The 18,954-nt window shown below is 34.1% G+C and overlaps 1 protein-coding gene across 39 annotated transcripts in view; it reads right to left on the bottom strand.

The window, feature by feature from the left end:
• Nucleotides 1-18,954, bottom strand: part of TENM3 (teneurin transmembrane protein 3) — a 1,292,556-nt gene that overhangs the window by 1,091,693 nt on the left and 181,909 nt on the right. For all 39 annotated transcript variants that reach the window (XM_072927763.1, XM_072927759.1, XM_072927755.1 and 36 more), the window contains one exon: nt 14,085-14,137. The gene's annotated coding sequence lies outside the window, so the exon portion shown is untranslated. The remainder of the gene's footprint in view (nt 1-14,084; nt 14,138-18,954) is intronic.

Genomic DNA, 18,954 nt, shown 5'->3' on the forward strand with positions numbered 1-18,954 from the left:
CACTGAAAAAGCTTAATTAATTGGATAAGAAAGTGTCTCTAGATTCTCAAATTATTCTAAACATGCTTTAAATATTTTAAATTAGAGTTTCCAATTAAAATTGTACATGTCATATTGTCTTATGTAATTCTATTATTCATTTTTTGAAGATAGAGCTTCAGCTAAAAAAACTGCATTGATGTGAGCTGAGCTCAATTAGTTTCTGATGTTCTGCCAAATTGCCTCATTACCTGTCATACTAGCACACTACTGACACTTGGAAAGCTGAATTCTTTACATACACATTAATCTCTTTCTGCAAGAAAGTCTGGTAAGTATAAACACAAGATTAGGAATGTGATTTATGCAAATTATCAGCTACCTCATGAAAAATCTAGAATAAAAGAGGTGATAAGTAGGGATACTTTGTACTCCATTCTCTGGTATTTAGAACTGTTTCAAAGAAAGAACTTGCTAAATCTGACTTAGGAGTTTTAGACACCTTGGCTGCTCAGCAAACTCATGAGTATTTTAATAGCATGCAAAACCACAAGTGCAGAATTCCCACAGTTCCAGTTACTTGTATTCACCTTGATACACTTTGATTTGAAACATCATATAGATGTGAGACATATCCTCACCTATGGCACTGAGATCCCACAAAAAACTGTTGAAGGCTTGAGAAACCTGCAAATTCCATTTAAATTTCAAAATCAAAAAGACTAGATTGCTCTCAGATATTTTCCTGTTCAGTGTGTAGGAAACCACAGTGTTAAATGGACAGTTTGGCAGGCTTACCTTCAGTTCATTTAGGTTTGGCTGAATCAATATAGTAAGGGCATTCCATTAGGAAAACCGCAATCAGCCTGCCTTGGCAATATGCTGCTCTGTGTAACATGTTGTAGATTTGTTGAAAATGCTACTTAAAAATCAGCTTTCTCAGATTCAACTATAAAATACAGTGTGCACTTCATTTTCAGAAATATTTCTTAGTTTGAGGATATGAACAGACAAACAAGCCACTGTTGGGAATATCTCTCTTGATATCTTTAAAGTTTGAATAAATTTCAGCTCTTTTGTAAATCTACATTTTGCAGGAAGGTGTTCCTATCACAGACTTGGTTTAAGGTATGTCTTGAAGGAATTTTATAACAGTTCTGTCTTATGGAGTATGGACAGAGGCTGATTGGTCTCCTAACCTGAGTGATCAGATAACTAGAATGGTAGTGCACCTTTGAAGGCAGGAATTACATATTTTGGACATGGCATATCAGACATTTTTGAATTACTTCTCTGATTTTTTAATTCTGATCATGGCCCATAATGCTATTGTATCTGTAAAAGAACCATTAATCAAAACTCTTTTGATGACTTAAAAAAAAAAGCTCATGTATTTTGTATCTAGATTGACATAAAGAAGTATCTCACAGGAAAAAAGTTTGAGAAATTTTAAGAGCAGTTGGTCAAACACTGGAGTTTAAATCAAAGTTAAAACCAACAAAACCTAACTTCTTCAGGGCAACAGAAAATATTCCCAAATTCTACATATGAAATTCTTAAATTACACACAGTAGAAAACAATACTTCTTCCTCTATTTACTACTACTCCACACAGTAAATTCCACCTACAAAACAGAGATCCATAACTTCCTAGCATAAAACCAAGGAAAAGAATTTGAACCTAGGCTCCAGAAACAGTGTGGAAAAACTGGCTTTTTAGGCCATTTCTGAATTAAAAAATTTTTGTTATTTTTTTTGCTGCTAATTTAAAATATTATGGCAACATTTCTAAAACCTTTAATATCTTTTTCTTGAAGACAACACAGTTCAAATATAAAAAAGAAACCTATTTCCTTGAAATGTGTTTGATTTCATTTATTTTGAATACTGGTAAGAAAGTTCTACTCTGAAAACTGGCAATACTTATTCTGTACCAATCAATGATCTGACCATCTAATTTTTGAAGTTTACCACATGATTAAATTTTCAAATTGAAAATAAAGGAAATATATGGATATATTTTTCTTCCATTCCTAACTGAAATTCTTGGACAGCAGTGAATATTTATGCTTCTGGTGGAGGAAGGGAGAGGTTTACTTAATACAGCTGGAGTATGAAATAGGCTTATCTATTTTCCCAGTGAAATCCATACCTATTTGGAACATGAGTGTATTTTGACACAGAGGCCTCACAAGTTGTCTTGTCTATTTTTAAAATGCCATTGATTGTAATATCTAACTGGAAGCTTGAAAATAATAATTTTCCCAATATCCTTTTTTGTCTTTTTCTACTTAGCAGATATTAGACTCTCCCCGACCCTTGTGTTTGAGTAAGCTGACATTAGAATTGATGTCTTTAAATGAAAAAAAATCAAAATCAAGCTCAGTATAGCACCTATCTTGTCAAAAATCTTAACTCAGAGATCAAACATAGCAGACTAACTATGGGAATACCATTTGTTAATTAATTGCTGCTGCAAAGTCAACCCGAGAAAGCACCAAGCATTGTGGATTTTATTACTGTCTGAAAATCTTACAGCTTTGTCTATTATTTAAAAAAAAAAAAAAATAAAATTGGTGATTGAGTGCCAGGTCAAAAAAAATACTGTTAGAATTTGGCAGATTTTTACCATAAGAAAAGAACAACTTTAATTTACAATGCCATCCATCATTTTAAAACACAATACACTTTTAGGTGGTGCAAAAAAAGGTTTTGGCTTATTCTAAAATCAGCATATTTGATTTTATCATTGAGAGTGTGCATTTATTTTTCTAGATATGTACCCACTTTACATACATATTAATTTCTAACAGTCATATTAATGCATTAAACTTAAATCTCATTTTCCTAAGTCCGTGCTTTTGTTTACAGACTTATGCTCAAAATATATTTTCATCTCCATGAATATTTATCTCCAGAAAGGGCATGTACCTATATGCTATCTAATTTGACTTCATTTTTAGTAGGTCTTACCATAAATATCCAATTAAATGCTCTTTCAAGAATCAGGATTGGAGTCTGGTGTTTCAGACCTCTACCATGTGCAGAAAACTGCATATCAGCTTGGATGCCTATGTACTGCAGGCAACTGCTGGAGCTCATATTGGCAAACATAGAAGAACTGGTTAGGAATATGAACATCGGGTGCAGTCTTGGCTTCAGTGACCATCACAGAGAGGAGCTCAGAATGCTGAGAGAAGGGAAGGAGATAGAAGGTAGGATGCCAACCCAGGACGGTTAAATGGGTCCAATGCTGACTAAGGATAAGGAAAAGGTCAAGGAGCTCTGGAATTTACCAGTAAGGTCTTCCTTAAGAAATTGAGTTCCCCTGAGAACAGTGGGAAAGTCTGGCATAATGAAAACCCAATCCTAGTGGACAAGTATCACTTATGGGAACAATTGAACTACTGGGCCAGTAGAACAAAATGTAAGCTACAACCAATGCTGAGAGAGCTGAATGACATCACTCTGATGACATTCCTTGAAAGATGATGGAAACTGGATTGTGTTCCCCAGGCCTGCAAGAAAAGAAAATGTCCCTCCTGTATTTAAGAAGGACAAAATGGAGGATCCAGGAAAGTATGGGCTAATCAGCCACAACTCAGTTTGTAGAGTGGTGTTGGAAAAATACCCCTCAAAACCAAATCCAAAACCATTTAAGGGCAAGAAGGTGATAAATCCAAGCTAGCCTGGATTTAAGAAGAAATCATGTTTGATCATCATGACAGGTTGCCAGTAAAGTGGACAATTTAAGAAGGCTTTCCACTCTCTTAAAACACAAGGGTCAGAAACAGAAACACAGGACATTCCATTTAAACATAAGAAAAATCTTTTGTACTGGAAGATTGATCAAACAATAGAACAAGTTACCAGAAGTGGTTATGGAGTCCCCATCCTTGGAAATATCTAAAACCTGACTGGATATGAACCTGAGCAACCTACACTAGTCTATTTCTGCTATGATGAGGGAGGTTGGAGGAGTCTATCTCATGGAGTCCCTCTAAACTCAGCTGTTCTGTGTTGTTTTGATTCTGTGAATTGGTAGTAAATCTCATCAAATGAGAAAATCTCATGTCTCATTAAAAGCATGGTACTTGTCAGACGAATTACAGTGGGTATTATGGTGGCTTTACAACTGCATGGGTTAAAATGACACAGGAAAATTATACAAAAAATTATGATTTAAAAGAGACATTTAGCACTGTCACAAAACCTGTTTTGTAAATACACTGCAATTAATTTCGAAACATCTTCAGAAACAAGTACATTTTTTAAAATTGAAGATTATACTTCTAATAGAAGTTCCATTAATGGCATTGAAAAAAAACTTGAAAATTGATACTTTTTCAGATATAGAAGAAACTAGTAAGAAATTAAGAAAGAGAAAAAAACACCAAGAAATCTGAGAGTGAGGAATGATTATTTAAAAATCATCAGATATAGATAACATACAGGTCTGTTAATAAACTTTTTAGTTAGGAATATAGATGGCTGAAATATTTATCTTTAATATTAGACATTTACCCAAAAGAATGAAGAAAGTAATGTACAGATCAATCACAAATATCAATTAAGATGGCCTGAAAATTATGTATCCCAAAGTTACACTATGCCTCTTGGTATTTGTCTTATATTGAAATATTTGTTTCCTTAAAAGACAAAAAGGAAATGATTGTATAAAATAAATTATTTTACTTCACACTTTCAGTCTGGTTTTCATGTTGTCAAGAAAATCAAACACTCTTCACTTCTTGTGTGCCTGAAATAATTCCCTTATTTTTGACTTTAAGGATAAAAATACAAATTACCTATCCCAGACTCACTATAGCCTATACAGAATATTTGCAACCATCAAGAGGTCTGAAATCATATCCTTGCTGCCCTACATTTTAAGTTGTCACTGGGCACAAACTGTGAGGTCATTGAGAATCTGTAATTGCATTTACAACCTCTGCAAGAAGTAGAGATTGTGAATATAAACCTTGTGCCTCAAGACAACAAGAGAATGAAGAGCATTATGGTAATGAGGTATAAATTCAGTCTTTTTCTAACAATTTCTGGTCTCTGAACTATGGTAATTGAACAAGTTTTTAAGTCAAATATTCTGGGTGAATTACAGACCAAAGCTTTCCTTGGTTTAACGTTATGGTTCCTCAAGCACATCATTCCAAAGCAATGTTGAATTCTGTAAGACACTGAAGAGACTGGGGTTTCAGATATGTAATGTATTGTGAAAGACTAGGAAACAATTGTCTCTCCTGAATTACTATGAAAATCCTTTTTAAGACTTTTAATATACATGTACTTCTGAAGTGATCTCATTGTTTAATTTAAGGAAAGAGCAGAAAGAGAACACAAGGAAGATCATGATTCTTTAAGCTGATCTTGTGGGCACTCAGAGGAAATTCACAGCCCCTGTTTCATCTTCAGGAATTTCAAAATCCATTCCAACTCAATTAAAAAATTTAAAAATGCTACACTTCAGAGTAGGTTATGAATCATTTTGCAAGATGCTTTATATTAAGAAATAAGTTACACCCTGCATTTTTTTTTTCAAAGCCTCTGCAACAGCTAATTTGTCAGAAAATTCTGGCAAAAGACAGTTGACATACAGATCTGTGCTACAGATGATGATGGTAAAAGATGCTGATAACCACTCAAGACCTACAGTAGTTTGGTAAATGTCAGATGACCAACATTCTATGATGAATTGTAAGAGACAGGTTTACTTTTTAAAAATTCACACAAACCAAAGAGGTCTTTTCTATATCATTTTCATTATATACACATCATACTTCTTTACAACATTTTTAGACAGCATTCAGTTGTAGATATTCTTGTCTACTGTTGAACAAAGTGTTAAAATTGCCATAACTAGAGAAAAAATTCTATCATAAATAGCAGAAAATCCAGTGTAATTGAACTGAGGCCCATTAAAGGACATTACAGACCCAGATGGAGAGAAGGAAACAAGGGAGAGAATGCATGAAAAAAACCCATTTACTGACCTGATCAGAAAAAAAAAATTTAATAAAGTTTGAGAAAAATATAATACTGCACAACATGCAGTATTTGTTGCTGCATTACAATGCAATTTTTTTTCTTCTAGACTTTCAGCGTAAAGCTAGGAATAGTAAATCTGCTTCCCTTTTAGAAAGTAGTATAATCCTAAAAACCATGATCCATTAAATGCTCAGAAGCAATTGGCTATCTGAATAATAATTAAGAGCTCAGACCAGTATGCTGTGTTCCTCTTCCATATCACAACATCGCTGCTATTATTAGAACACATCCAGTAACCGTCACTCACTTCATCAGGAGATGGTTACTGCTTAACACTTCTAAATTCAAGTGCAGTTATTCTGGCATGCAAATCAAAATGTAGGAATTTTGGCTTTAGCATCCTTTTTTTTTTCTTAAATCAAAGGAATCCTGAATAATCCAAATACTGTTCATTTAGCACAGTGCAAAATCAAGCGCATGTCCCCCTCTCAGCACTGCTTGCATAATAAACTGCCATGTACTTTTAACAGGAAACATTATGCCTTGGTTAACCCAGAATTTAAATTCCTTGTGATGTCTTGAATTTTCCAAATGAGTAGGACCTACTTGATTTAGCTTTTGCTTCACTGGGCACAATTATGTTTGTTATGCCCAGTGTTACAAATGCTTCATAACTAACAGTGCTATCACGAACTTGTTCTTTGTAGAGCTTCCTACGGCCTTTCATTAAAATGGCTTGAGGAGTGCAGACACAGGATGACAGCAGAAGCCTTGAAATAAAGGCACAAATTGAAACCAGAAGCTCATAGACAACTGCAGTCAACTTCTGGTTACTAGGGAAAATAAAAGTTTTAAGGAAAAACAGTTTCAAGGGTAACAAGTAGACAAAGAACAAGAACCCAAGTGTGCAAAACACAGCATATACATACAGTGACAGAGCATACTAAAAAAACCATCACGTCCCCAAGGTGACACTTGGGGAAAATAAGAAATCATATTCATAAACATTAAAACTCCTTGAGGGGAGGAACCTCCCCACTATGAAAATCAGCCTTCTCCTCCTCGAGGATTTGGGATGGTGGTAACTCATGCCAGCCTCTTCCTCTAAGACAGAAGTCACCAGCCTCAGGAGCCAGGGTGGCCCTGGATGGGTGAATATAGCACCAGGAAGAGAGGTGGATGCTAGAAAGAGTTTGAGTCTTAAGCAAATCTAACTCAAAATAAAAGCATTCCTACTATAAATGGACTACTAATAAGGCTTTGAAAAAAATTTTAAGACCTGAATAGATACTAAATTCATTGCTTTGCACAGCTGTGTGCTCCTTTGACCTCACACAAACTGCAAGAGGTTAAGTGCAGGAGTCTGATAGAGAACTCACAGCCTAGTCTTGAGAGACAACCAACTGGTTGTCAGAAAAATTTTATAAGAAAATTACTATGAGCTTGTGAACAAAGTCTCTGTAAAGAAGACAAACATCTCCTAACAGAGAAGATATGTCAGCTGTGAGAGGCTCATGCTTTTCAAGTTAAAGAGGAAGATCATAATAGAAACAAATGAAGCAAAATCTGAACAAAATCAATCACATAAAAAGGGGGTGAATACTTCTGTTCTATTTACAGACTACTGGAAAAAAGGGTTTTTTAAGCTCTGCATGTAATGCATATGATATAATCAGATTATAGAAGTGAAAACAGAATTTTATAAAAAACATAGAAAGCTAGCAGGGTAGGAAGAATATAGGGTGAAAATATGTTCATTAAAATACCAAGATTAAAACAATTCTGATGCTACATACATTTCCTGTTAGTTACTAGAAGGAAGCACCATGCATTGCAACTACAGAAAGCGGTTCTTGGCAGACGCAAATTACAATGAAATGTGAAGTTTAATAGACACTTTGATGACTAAATCTCAAACCACAGTATTGATTAAAAGCAATGTGCCTGGGATACCAGGAAGTAAAAAAGACTACTTCAGAAGCTACAATGATTGCAGTACCATTTTGTGAGTGTCACCTACAGAAATAGAATCAGAGAAAGGGGGGGAAGGGCAAGAGGATAATGATAGACTAAACCTCATATTTAGGCAATACTTTGAGAATTTAAATCCCACCCTATGTCTGAAAAAGGCAAATCCCTTCAGTTTTGCTTTGCTTTTTATTTCATGTTTAGTTATGCATTATGACTCCATTTCTTCCTGACAGATACCCTTGACAGCTTACATCGTGTGCCGAGTTGTTCTTACAACCACTGGTGAAGCAGAGATGCACTCTCTCTGAAACAGACACAGGACTCTGAAAATAGGACTTCCAGATATTAACAACATAAGAGGGAAAGCAAGCTTGTTTTCAGCTTTGTTTTACTCAGTTGAAACACCATAGAATGAATAAGAAAAGATAGAAGAATGAAATGTCAAAACCCTATAAACCAAAACATCTCAGGCATGCATGTATTAATCTTGTTTGGTTTACCAATTCAAATCTGGGGTGGCAAGCAAGAAACCTTTTCTGCAAAAAGAAGTTAAAGAAATAAATTGAAAAATGTAGAGACTGAAATGCAGCAAAGTTGGTCATTACCTATGCTATTAAATAGTGTCCAATTACATAACAGTCCTGCTTTGAAAGTAATTTTTATTTCAATTTTAAGAGTGGCAGGAATAAACTTTTTCAGTTGGGTATTTTATTCTATCTCCTTAAATCACTTTTTCTGGATCCCAGAACTTTGCAATATTAATATCTTTTGTTTATTTTTTTCCAGGTAGAAGAATGTAATATCTTTAAATGAGTTCAGAGTTCAACTGTTAAATTATGAAGCATAAAATAAATATAGCTTGCCATTTATCTCTGATATATTATTGTGTTCTTAGGTTACTGACAGCTACAGTCCACAAATTGTATATTTACACAATATGCTAATTTTTCCAATCCTTTTCTATAAATTAGTATATAGCATCTTAAAAATGAACTGTGAAATAACAGAAAACTCCAAGACACACATATCATGTGCAACTGAGAATAGCAGAGTATTTCAAAGAGAAACTCACAAGTACAAGATAAACAACAGCCAAAGGAGATATTCTGTAAAGGAAAAATAAATTTGAAATCTTGTACCTTGAGCTGGGGAGGAATGAAGGTGTGGGAAGGGAAAGGAAAGCAGTTATGGTACAATTCCTCTGTAGAGGCTAGAGATTTTTTGTCTCCTGCCGAGTTTCACACTTCTGTGGCATTCAGTAGAAGTCATGGAATCATTTAGGTTGGAAAACACCAGATTATCAAGTTCAACCACAAAACTAACATTGCCGAGCCCACCTCTAAACCATGTCCCCAAGTGTCACACCTACAAATCTTTAAAGTAACTGAGGATGGTGAACTAACCACTTCCCTGGGCAGCATGTACCAGAGCCTGACAACTGTTTTCACATAGAAAAAAACAAAAGGGCCAGGATATTTAAGCACTTTTTTTCCTGGAACATGCAGCAACTCCCAAATCAGTTTGCTCCATGACACTTGCTGGAACTAGGGCGCATGACAAGATTCAGACAATTTATGAAAAGGCACACATCCTGAATCCCAAAGATGGAGGGGTGGAAATAATAATTAAAACAGATATTAAATAAGCAAAACCCCAAGTAGAGAAGATCAGTAACCTATTATTGCTTACTGCCAGAGACTGCTACTTGTTTCTCCCAATGTATTGTAGAAATTTAAATTTTCATCTCTCAACTGGCATACCAAATGCCAACAAGAAAAGGCAGAGCAGATTCCTGTCTTTTCTTATTTCTGGGCAAGTGAGGTTAGCAGGAAAATTTCTATAGTAAATTCCTGTTCCTGAGTAGAGGATTTATATAAATCCAGCTAATGAGACTAAGCTGTCAGAAGCAGCAGTTTATATTTAAAAAAAAAAAACCAAAATCCATCAAATAGAAAAAGTAGCAGAAGCTTCGGGATTTATGCCTATTTTATAAAATTCAAAAAGAGGAAGTAATTTTTTAAAATAGGATTGAGTGTCCAAGGACAGGTCAAGGGAAGTTAATTTATCTAATCAGTGAATATTTATGTAATTTAGTATATATTTCATATAAGTTGCATATTGAATCCATATGCATGGAAATGGAACTGAATTCTAATTCTATTCTCCAAATTTAACCACCTAGCCCAAACCAGTTCTTTCTCTTCAGTTTACTGTGCCTGGAATTTTAATTCAACTGGACAGGGTTGCCTGGTATAACTCTCACTAGATGAAAGTTAAGAATATCTGTTTGCATGGAAAACTTGCCAGGGTCAGTCACAGGATTCTGGTTATAGTCAGTCACAGGATTCTGGAGTAAAGTAAGTAGAATGCATATTAATTGCATCCTCCAGGGACACATCTCCTATTACATTTTCAAACAGGCAACCTCAGCTCCGTATCCTACAGAATGAAACAAGAAAAGGGTTTAGTCAGTTGAAGTAGTGTTAATCCTAAACCATGAGAGTATTAGAAATCCTGTCACTTCACCATCATTTTCACCATACCCTAGGATTTCCTAATGATTAACTATAGGTTAATGTCTGCTCCATATATTCTTGACTGTGGATCTCATTCAGAGGAGCTTAACTCTTTTTGTGCTCTATATAGGATGGTTCTGAGTATTACCTCTTGCAATGTCTAAGTGTGTTTATTGATCCTGCCTGAAATAATTTTGTCTGCTGGATGATGTCATCTCCTAAATTGCATTGATTTTTCTTGAAACTAGTCTTCCAAGTAATTTCAGTCCTTTGAAAACCACTATATAAGTCTTTCAAGAGATTCTCCTGACCCTCATCTCTTTTTCATCGCAACATCTATTTCTGTCTTAAAGAGAGAGAAGCAGTCACATAGATGAAAATGTTACTGGTGGGAACTGTATTTTTTTCTCCTAATAGAAACATACTTGCTTGACAAGTGACATTTTAAACAAAACAGATGATATATGCTTGAATTCAAAATTCTTCCTAATGCATAGGCAAAGTAATCGCAACTGAAATGCTCTAGTACTTAATATATCTCCTCTAAGGAGAAAAAACGAAGGCAATAAGCCATGCAATAAATAAATATTGAGCATACATACTCTAAAGGCACTTCCATCATATTTTACCAGGAAAAGCAATATTTAAAATGTTCAATAGACAGGACTGGCCCAAAACGGAATATACATGATTGCTCAACTGTATTAGAGAAACATGATTGAAAACAATACTTACTTTTTTTTTTCAATTTTTTACTGAAATCCAAAAAAAAAAAATCTCTACTAGTATTTTTTAAGAGGTGAAAAAATCTCTCTCCATTTTTTTTATATATTGAAATGGCTACAAGCTGCATCAATATATTAATGGAATTCAGAAGGATAGAAAGCTATCTTGTTTGAAAATAATATTCCTTAGTATTCAGCTAGCATCCCTGAAGTAATTCACTGCAATGAGATGTATTCATTTTACTTTCAATTACCTCTACAACTTTGCATGTCCCAGAATTACAGAAGGGGGAAACTCATATTGCTATAAACACCTGTACAAGATACAGTATGCCCATCCTTGCATTCAACACATTCATGACATAATATGAAAGAATGAAGTTGATATTTGCCCTTTCCTGTCCCTGTCATTGGATTGTAGCACTGCTGTCAATAAAAGCTGTCCTCAAAAAAGAGCACAAGATTCTGTTTAGCTCTCTTCTAAGCATCTTGTGTCAGGCTTGAAAGGCTGTATTCCTTTTATCTCTTGTCCTCATTTCCTATCATGTACATGTTGTATACACTTGTTCACAGTATTTGTGTAAGGAAATATATCAATATGTGTCAAAATTTAACTGGATGGAATAAACTACTTTGCATCTAGAGACTTCATAGAAGCAGTACTCATTTACAGTGCATCCTAAAGTAAACATCATACTTGGGAAATAATACTATGTACAAATTAAAGTAATGTCTTAGATATACAGAGTAGCACAAATTGATGGCTATTTTTCTATCCCAATTAGAATAATTTATAATATACAGCACATCCTGTCAGGTACAATGTGCTGACATCTTTACATGAAAGGACAGAAAGAGTAATACATAACAATAAACTCCCAGGACAGCATCAATTAACACTGCCAGACTAAGCAGTTCTTACTTATCTTACTAGTGTGGCTTATTTAATAAACAAAACAAGACTTCTCAAGAGGATTGTAATGTCATTACTTCTATTCTTCTTTTAACCTCCTATGCTGAATAGGGCTTTTTTTTCCCTCACAGTTAGATGTACCTGTCAGAAATGTGACATGTATTTTCTCATCCTGATACTTATGTCCTTCAATGATGATTCTCCTAGGCACCCTCAGTGGCATTCAAATAGGACCTTGGAGTATGGCACTCTCTCTTTCTCCTTTGTGTTTTTTCTTAGTATGCTTTTTTGAGCTCTTCCATATTTTTCACCTCTAACATTCTTTTTTACTGAAATATTTTCACTCAGCCAATACTATTTAAATCTTGGCATGATCAAAGTCTACCAGAGGTACTTTGGGAAGAAACAAATTACCTCATCAATTGTATTTTTATATACAGACAAGATCTGAAAATAAAAAATAAAAAGTGGAACTAACTTGGCAACACATCTGCACACAAAAACCATCCGTTTTATGATATTATTTCCTTCATAATTTCCAAAGTAGAATAGACTACTCAATATTTGGAGTTTTTGGGTGGATCTAAGCATTGCATGTGTATGAGACAAACACAAAGAGAGGGCTAGGTAGCACACTGAGGCATAAGGAAAGTGGCCTCCCATATTTCACACTGCCCTGGGATTTCAATCAATATGAAAAAAATTATAAATAAGATTTTTTGAAACAAAGTTTAAAAACTAGAAGAAGAAAAAAAAAAACAAAAACAAAAATATGATGACCAAAGCCAAAATACTGAAAGGCTGAATATTTCAGGAATTCTTCTGGGACATAAAGACCATGCTTGAAGTCTTTAGTCAGTCTGGGAATACAGCATGTTCTGAAATGAGCCTTTGACTTTTTTTGTCTCAGCTTAGATACTCTGCTCACATGTTTTTGTCCCATAAATGTCCAGTACTCAGATGATATCTGGCACAATCCCCAAAAACTTGTAGAATTTTCTCAGAACCTCTCCATTAATATCTGTAATTAATTAGCTGTGTTTTGGGAAGACAAACAAATTATCAGACATTTTTCTAAGGCAGAGTAGAAAAGTATGGCTACATATTGATATAGGATCTCTTATCCTGTCAGTGTATGCATTAAAACATATACATAAATGGCATGTGACAGGTTCTTAAAATACCCAGTGTTTTAAAATAAAGTAGGCACAGAGATGATGACTGGAAGAATAATTACTACTCTTTCTTTCTCTCTGCTTAACAAATCAAAGTTTAGGGCAGATCACAATGTCCTTGTCACCCTCCCTAACTTGATGACTTAAAAATAAAAATTTTAGCGAAAACTTGTCTTCTGTTATCTGTGTCCTTGAGAGATACAAATATTTTTTGTAAGGGTGAACAGAAGGTTTTCAATATCAGCTATTTGTTACAGGGGATGTAGCTGAAGAACAATGAAGTACCACAAATAGAAGTCTGAAGACAATATGACACTGAGTTAATCCCCACAACTGAATGCAAACCAAAGGTATTCTAAATCTAAAGATCTCTCAAAATTAATTAAATCTCTGAAACTAAATGCAAGTTTATATTTCTTAGAGGAATGAAAGAAAGTTGTATCAAGTAAAAAGTTTTTAAAAATCTTTCATATTGAAAAAGAATTCTTACCAAGTCTAATTTTCTAGTAGCTTAACAGTATGCTTTTAATCTTGCACAAGGAAGAATATCGTAAAATTGTTATAAGCTTTTAATATTTTATTTTCACCCATGAATCCTTTTTGTTTTGGCTGTTACCAAATTATGCTTATCCTTCTAATCAAGGGTAAAGCAAATTTTTTTCTTTTATATGTAAAGAGCTTCTCAAACAGGAAGTCCATGTCAATTAATGCCATCTGCAATTCTTTATCAGCCAGACAGTCAAAAAGTCTTTTTTCCTGATAAAGAAATCATCATATGAAGGATTTTTGAGAAGGTCCTTACCTTTGAAGTCTCTTGCAGTTTCTTTTGGCAATGTGTGGAAACAGGATATTTACCTGTTCAAAGAAGATAAGGTATTATTAGTGATATCTCAGAATACATACTGTAAAGTAAACCACATTCATTACTTAGTTAAATATACATGGATTAATCTTAATTATGTTGCCCTGTGTGTATTTCTCTGATTCTCATCAAGGAAGCTGCAGGGTTCATGAAACATGATATGCTCTGAGAACTGCAAAAAGGTTAAAAAAAATTATCTCAATGTGATTCAAGTAGCTTTTGAGTGCTGACCTCCCACTTCTTTTTGCATTTATGGACAAAACACCTTTATTAGTCTAAGCATATTTCAGTACTTGTTTTAAGTGCTAGCAACAGAATTTTCAACAATATCTGAAATCCAAGCGACTATGTTTACAAAGAATTTTGTAGTCTAGCATTTTCTCATATATTTTCCCTTTCCTCTCTTGTTTAGCACCTCTGGTTTAAGTTCCGATGGATCAAGGCCATTTTTTATTTCTCCAATTGAACATTGCCTGGCACAACACTATTTTCAGACGTGATATGACACTAAAGATATGAAAACAAATACTTTGCAATTTAGTGTATGATACTGTTGTAAGGTGCATACAAAGACTTGAGAAAAACATTTACTAATTGCTCCTAGTACCTATTTAGTAATCTATTTTTAAAAGTTGATTACATTTTCTGCATAAGTTATTATTAAATAACTTATTCTGAACTTACAAACTCGGGAAACATACAAGGAAACAAATCTATTTCCAGAGCTAAAATTAACCTATTTTCCATTCTTTTCATGACTTCAGTGATCACAGAATACATGTTTTGTAGAAATTTTGCCTTATTTCCCGTTAGGTTGTAGCATTTGGAGGCATATCCCAACAGAGTGGAAGCCTCATAAATGCAGCTTTCTGATAAGAGCACATCAAATTTACTGTCTCACTTCAGTGCATCTGTTGTTTTTCATTTCTTTTCATCACTTAAAAAGTACTGTAATGATAACTGAAACCTGCCTTCTGCCTTCAATGTGAAAACATGAAATAATGCCCTCAAGATTGCATATGCAGATGATAGCAGTGTTTCACTCTATTTCAAGAGCAAAATTTGCAGGAGTCTTTTTGGTAAAAAATAAGCTATTTTCATTTCTGCCATGAACAAAGTTTTTAGTGACAGTGTTTTCAGGGAAAAAAAAAAGAAAATAGTTGAGTGGGAAGGTACAAGTAGTGGTGAGGAAAAAAAAATATTTGTAAACATAAAAAAGGTTTTACTCTTTCCTACACTATTTACTACACTAGTAAGCACCTTCATATTTATGTTATAGAAAAATTTATAGCTAAATATATTTTATTTTTAAAACTTATTTCAAAAATTAAGTTACTAATCTTTAGTAAAGAAATTATCATGTAGTAAAAAATGGGGCAGATTTACCTCTGTGGGGAAAAACAGGGTAGAAACTATTCTTATGTTAGTATGTCAGCCTTTATAATCTGAAACACTGAGAAACATAAGATAGATAAGAAAAATGAGTTTAGTTTCATTTAAAACACTGTATTACTGATTCAAATATCATGCAAAGGCATTCTCACCTCTGCTTAGAAAATTTGAGAACATATTTTGGCAGAAGAAGATTCGGCATTAAAACCTGTTCATTACTTAGTACAGCTTTTGTCCCCTATCTTCAAAGAGCTTATGACCTTAGGAATGACTATAAATTTCTACTGCAATAACATAATAGTCTGATACTGAATATTCCAAAATAAACAGAAAATACTGAGCTGAAATTTCAGATATACACAAATGTGGAAGTGTTACAATTATAGTTTGGGGTATAAGCACCATTTTGAAAGAGTTACCCATGTATTTCTAAATAAAGTATTTTTTGCCTGCAAACCTTAAAAATATACAAACAAATGTTTACAAAACCACAAATGTAGAAATTTACAGATTATGCATATTTGATGACATTTAAAAATTTATTATTGAAAAAACCATGTGCTTGTTTATAGACTGAAATCAGTCAATTTTTACCCTTACAAATTGTGTTTGCAATGATAATTGTAAATGGCTTCTGGGCAGATAACTCATTTTGGGAAATGAAGAATGGATAAATTGCTTATTTGGGGGATACATTCTCAGCTGTAAGCAAAGATATTCTCTCCAAAGGATTATGTGCTAAAATAATACATTTTAGTATGTAGGATAAGAAAGATAAAATCATATAAACACATAATGAAAAAATAGGCTGGGAAATTCACACTTTTTGGGGTCATATTCTCAATATAAAGGAAGAATGTATTTTTAATTAAAAAGTTTCTTCCTCTTTTTGTTCAATTGCATCCTAAAAGAACAAAAAATTCCACTTATTTCCATCTGCTGTTTCTTTTACCATTTGACACTGTCGTTGATGTTCCTCTATTTGGGGGTATTGGAGTTGATTTGTAGCAAACAGGATATTTTTACTGTAAATGTTGACTAATCTTTTGCTATTCTCACTGCAAGGGAGTACTACTGTTCCAAACTTGAGCATATGTTTTTGATTGTATGGACCTTTTCATCACACAAACATATGCTACTAGGTAAATGTAGAGCTGACACATTCTTGCATTATCTAAAGTGATTAATAGCTATAATTATGGGTGGCAAACATATATTTTAGCATTGCTCTTTGAAAAAGATGTTCATAAAACTGAGGCCAGAGTAGATGTGAAGATTGCTAAATTAAGGATGTTACCATGGTAGCCACTCATTATACACTGTATCAGAGCAGTGACCAAAAACCTTTCCAAAACATTACCAAGTTCTTCTGTCTTTAAACATTTTGATTAGTTTTGAGGTATTATTTCAGAATGTGTTCATCTGTAGCACTCCTGTCAAATACACTCATTTTACATACTGTGAAATGCAAAGTCTAACATATTGTATAATGCAGACTTTCTATCATGCCTCACTAAACATTGAGGAACTCGCGCATCCCTACAAATGAAAGATAATGTGTTTTTTTAATGGCATCTTTTGAACTACAGCTATTACTTGAACTACTTGGTGGGGTTTTTCAAACTGTTAATCTTCAGAGTGCATCCCAGGTTAGCTGGGTAGGTTACTGCGAGGCAGTAGAATTTATACTCTGTCAGTATCTTCGCTTCAACATGCATTTGATTACATGTGCCTTTTCAATGTACATACCTAAATTCTGATAGTTTATCAGCGATTCATAGAATCACAGAATAGGTGGGGCTGGAAGGGACCTCAATGATCATTTAGTTCCAACACCCCTGCCGTGGGCAGGGACACCTTCTATTAGACCAGGTTGCTCACAGTTCCATAAAACCTGGCCTTGAACACTTACAGGGATGAGGCATCCCCAACTTCTCTGGGCATCCTGTTCTAGCACCTTCAGCACCCTTCAGCTTTCTTCTTGGTATCTAATCTAAATCTACTCTATTTCAGTTTGAATCCATTCTCCCTTTCCCTGTCAGTACACATGCTTGTAAAACTCCATGCCTATCTATCCTGTAGGCTCCCTTCAGATACTTAATCAATTTGTACTAATTTTATTGCATTTTAAACCCATTATGACTTTGAATGTATCAGAATAATTTATGCAAGTAGCAATGTATCCTGAATTACATGCCAATCCTGAATCCCTAACATATTCCCATTATTCCATAAAAATATAACCATTATCTTCAATTTTATCCTTTGATTCTCAAATAAAGCTTTATAATTTTGATCACAAAATCACAGAATGATCTAGGTTGAAAAAGATATACTCATGGTAGAATTAAGTAGGAAAATCTGATTTAAGTGACTCAGAACTTAATCAGTGTCAACCTGCTTCCACAGCTGTCAACAAAAATCCTTTTTTGATAGATCAGACATTAACCACTGGACAGAAAAAGTTTGAATACACAGATGTAAGTTTTGCTCTTACTTATTCTGGTTTTGTCCAGACTTTCTAACTTTTCTGTCTTGAATGCTCTCAGTTATAAATAAAAAAATCCCATATTACATAAGATATTATTCTAAACATGATTAGGTCTAGAGTATGTTTTGAAAATTAAAAATCTAATGAATAGTGATAGGTCATATTATGACCTAATCACAGACATCAGTCTTAAACTCCGCAGAAGATCACTCACATTCAAAGTCCAATAAGGTATTTAACATTTGGAATGATCTTACCACCTCTCTAACATGAGGATTGGCAGTGAGCCGAGGAGAAAAGCTTTGAAGTTCATTTCTCTGTCTGCCTAAACAGTCAGTCTGAACTGATCTGCTAGAACCAAAAGCACATGAGTCTCTTGGCAACCCTCAAGAGTTCTACAGTACTTGCATATGCTGGAACTGCAAAATAATTCATACTCTTTGCTTTGCCTGCCTCATTACAGACAATATTTGTGTGTGAGTACATCATGTGTACACTGAATGACGTCACTGAAAGGGAACAAGTAAGAGAACTGACCTTAAAAAATAGTAGTTTACACTATAGCATAAAATTCAGTTAAAGACAAGAGTCAAGTAATTGTCAAGAATTCAAAACAAATATAGATTATCTTCATAATACTTTTAAAGAAATTGAAATCCTGACAACCAGTCACCTTCCATTTTTGAGAAGATTAGAAATACAATTGATAATGGGAGTACAAGCACCATAATTTGGATCTACATAAAGTCTTTGATAGTGTCTCAAATGATAGTCTTCATCTTAAACTGAAAGCAGGAAAGATTCAGGTTAAACATGGGAACAGATAAAGAACTGATTGAAGTAAAGTGATTAGAAAGTAAAGTATTCAAAAGAGCCACAGGGGAGTCAGTTTTCAGATCTTCATTTCCTCTAATCTGCATAAATTAC

This window comes from Taeniopygia guttata, chromosome 4 (assembly GCF_048771995.1).
Source record: "Taeniopygia guttata chromosome 4, bTaeGut7.mat, whole genome shotgun sequence".
NCBI lineage: Eukaryota > Metazoa > Chordata > Aves > Passeriformes > Estrildidae > Taeniopygia > Taeniopygia guttata.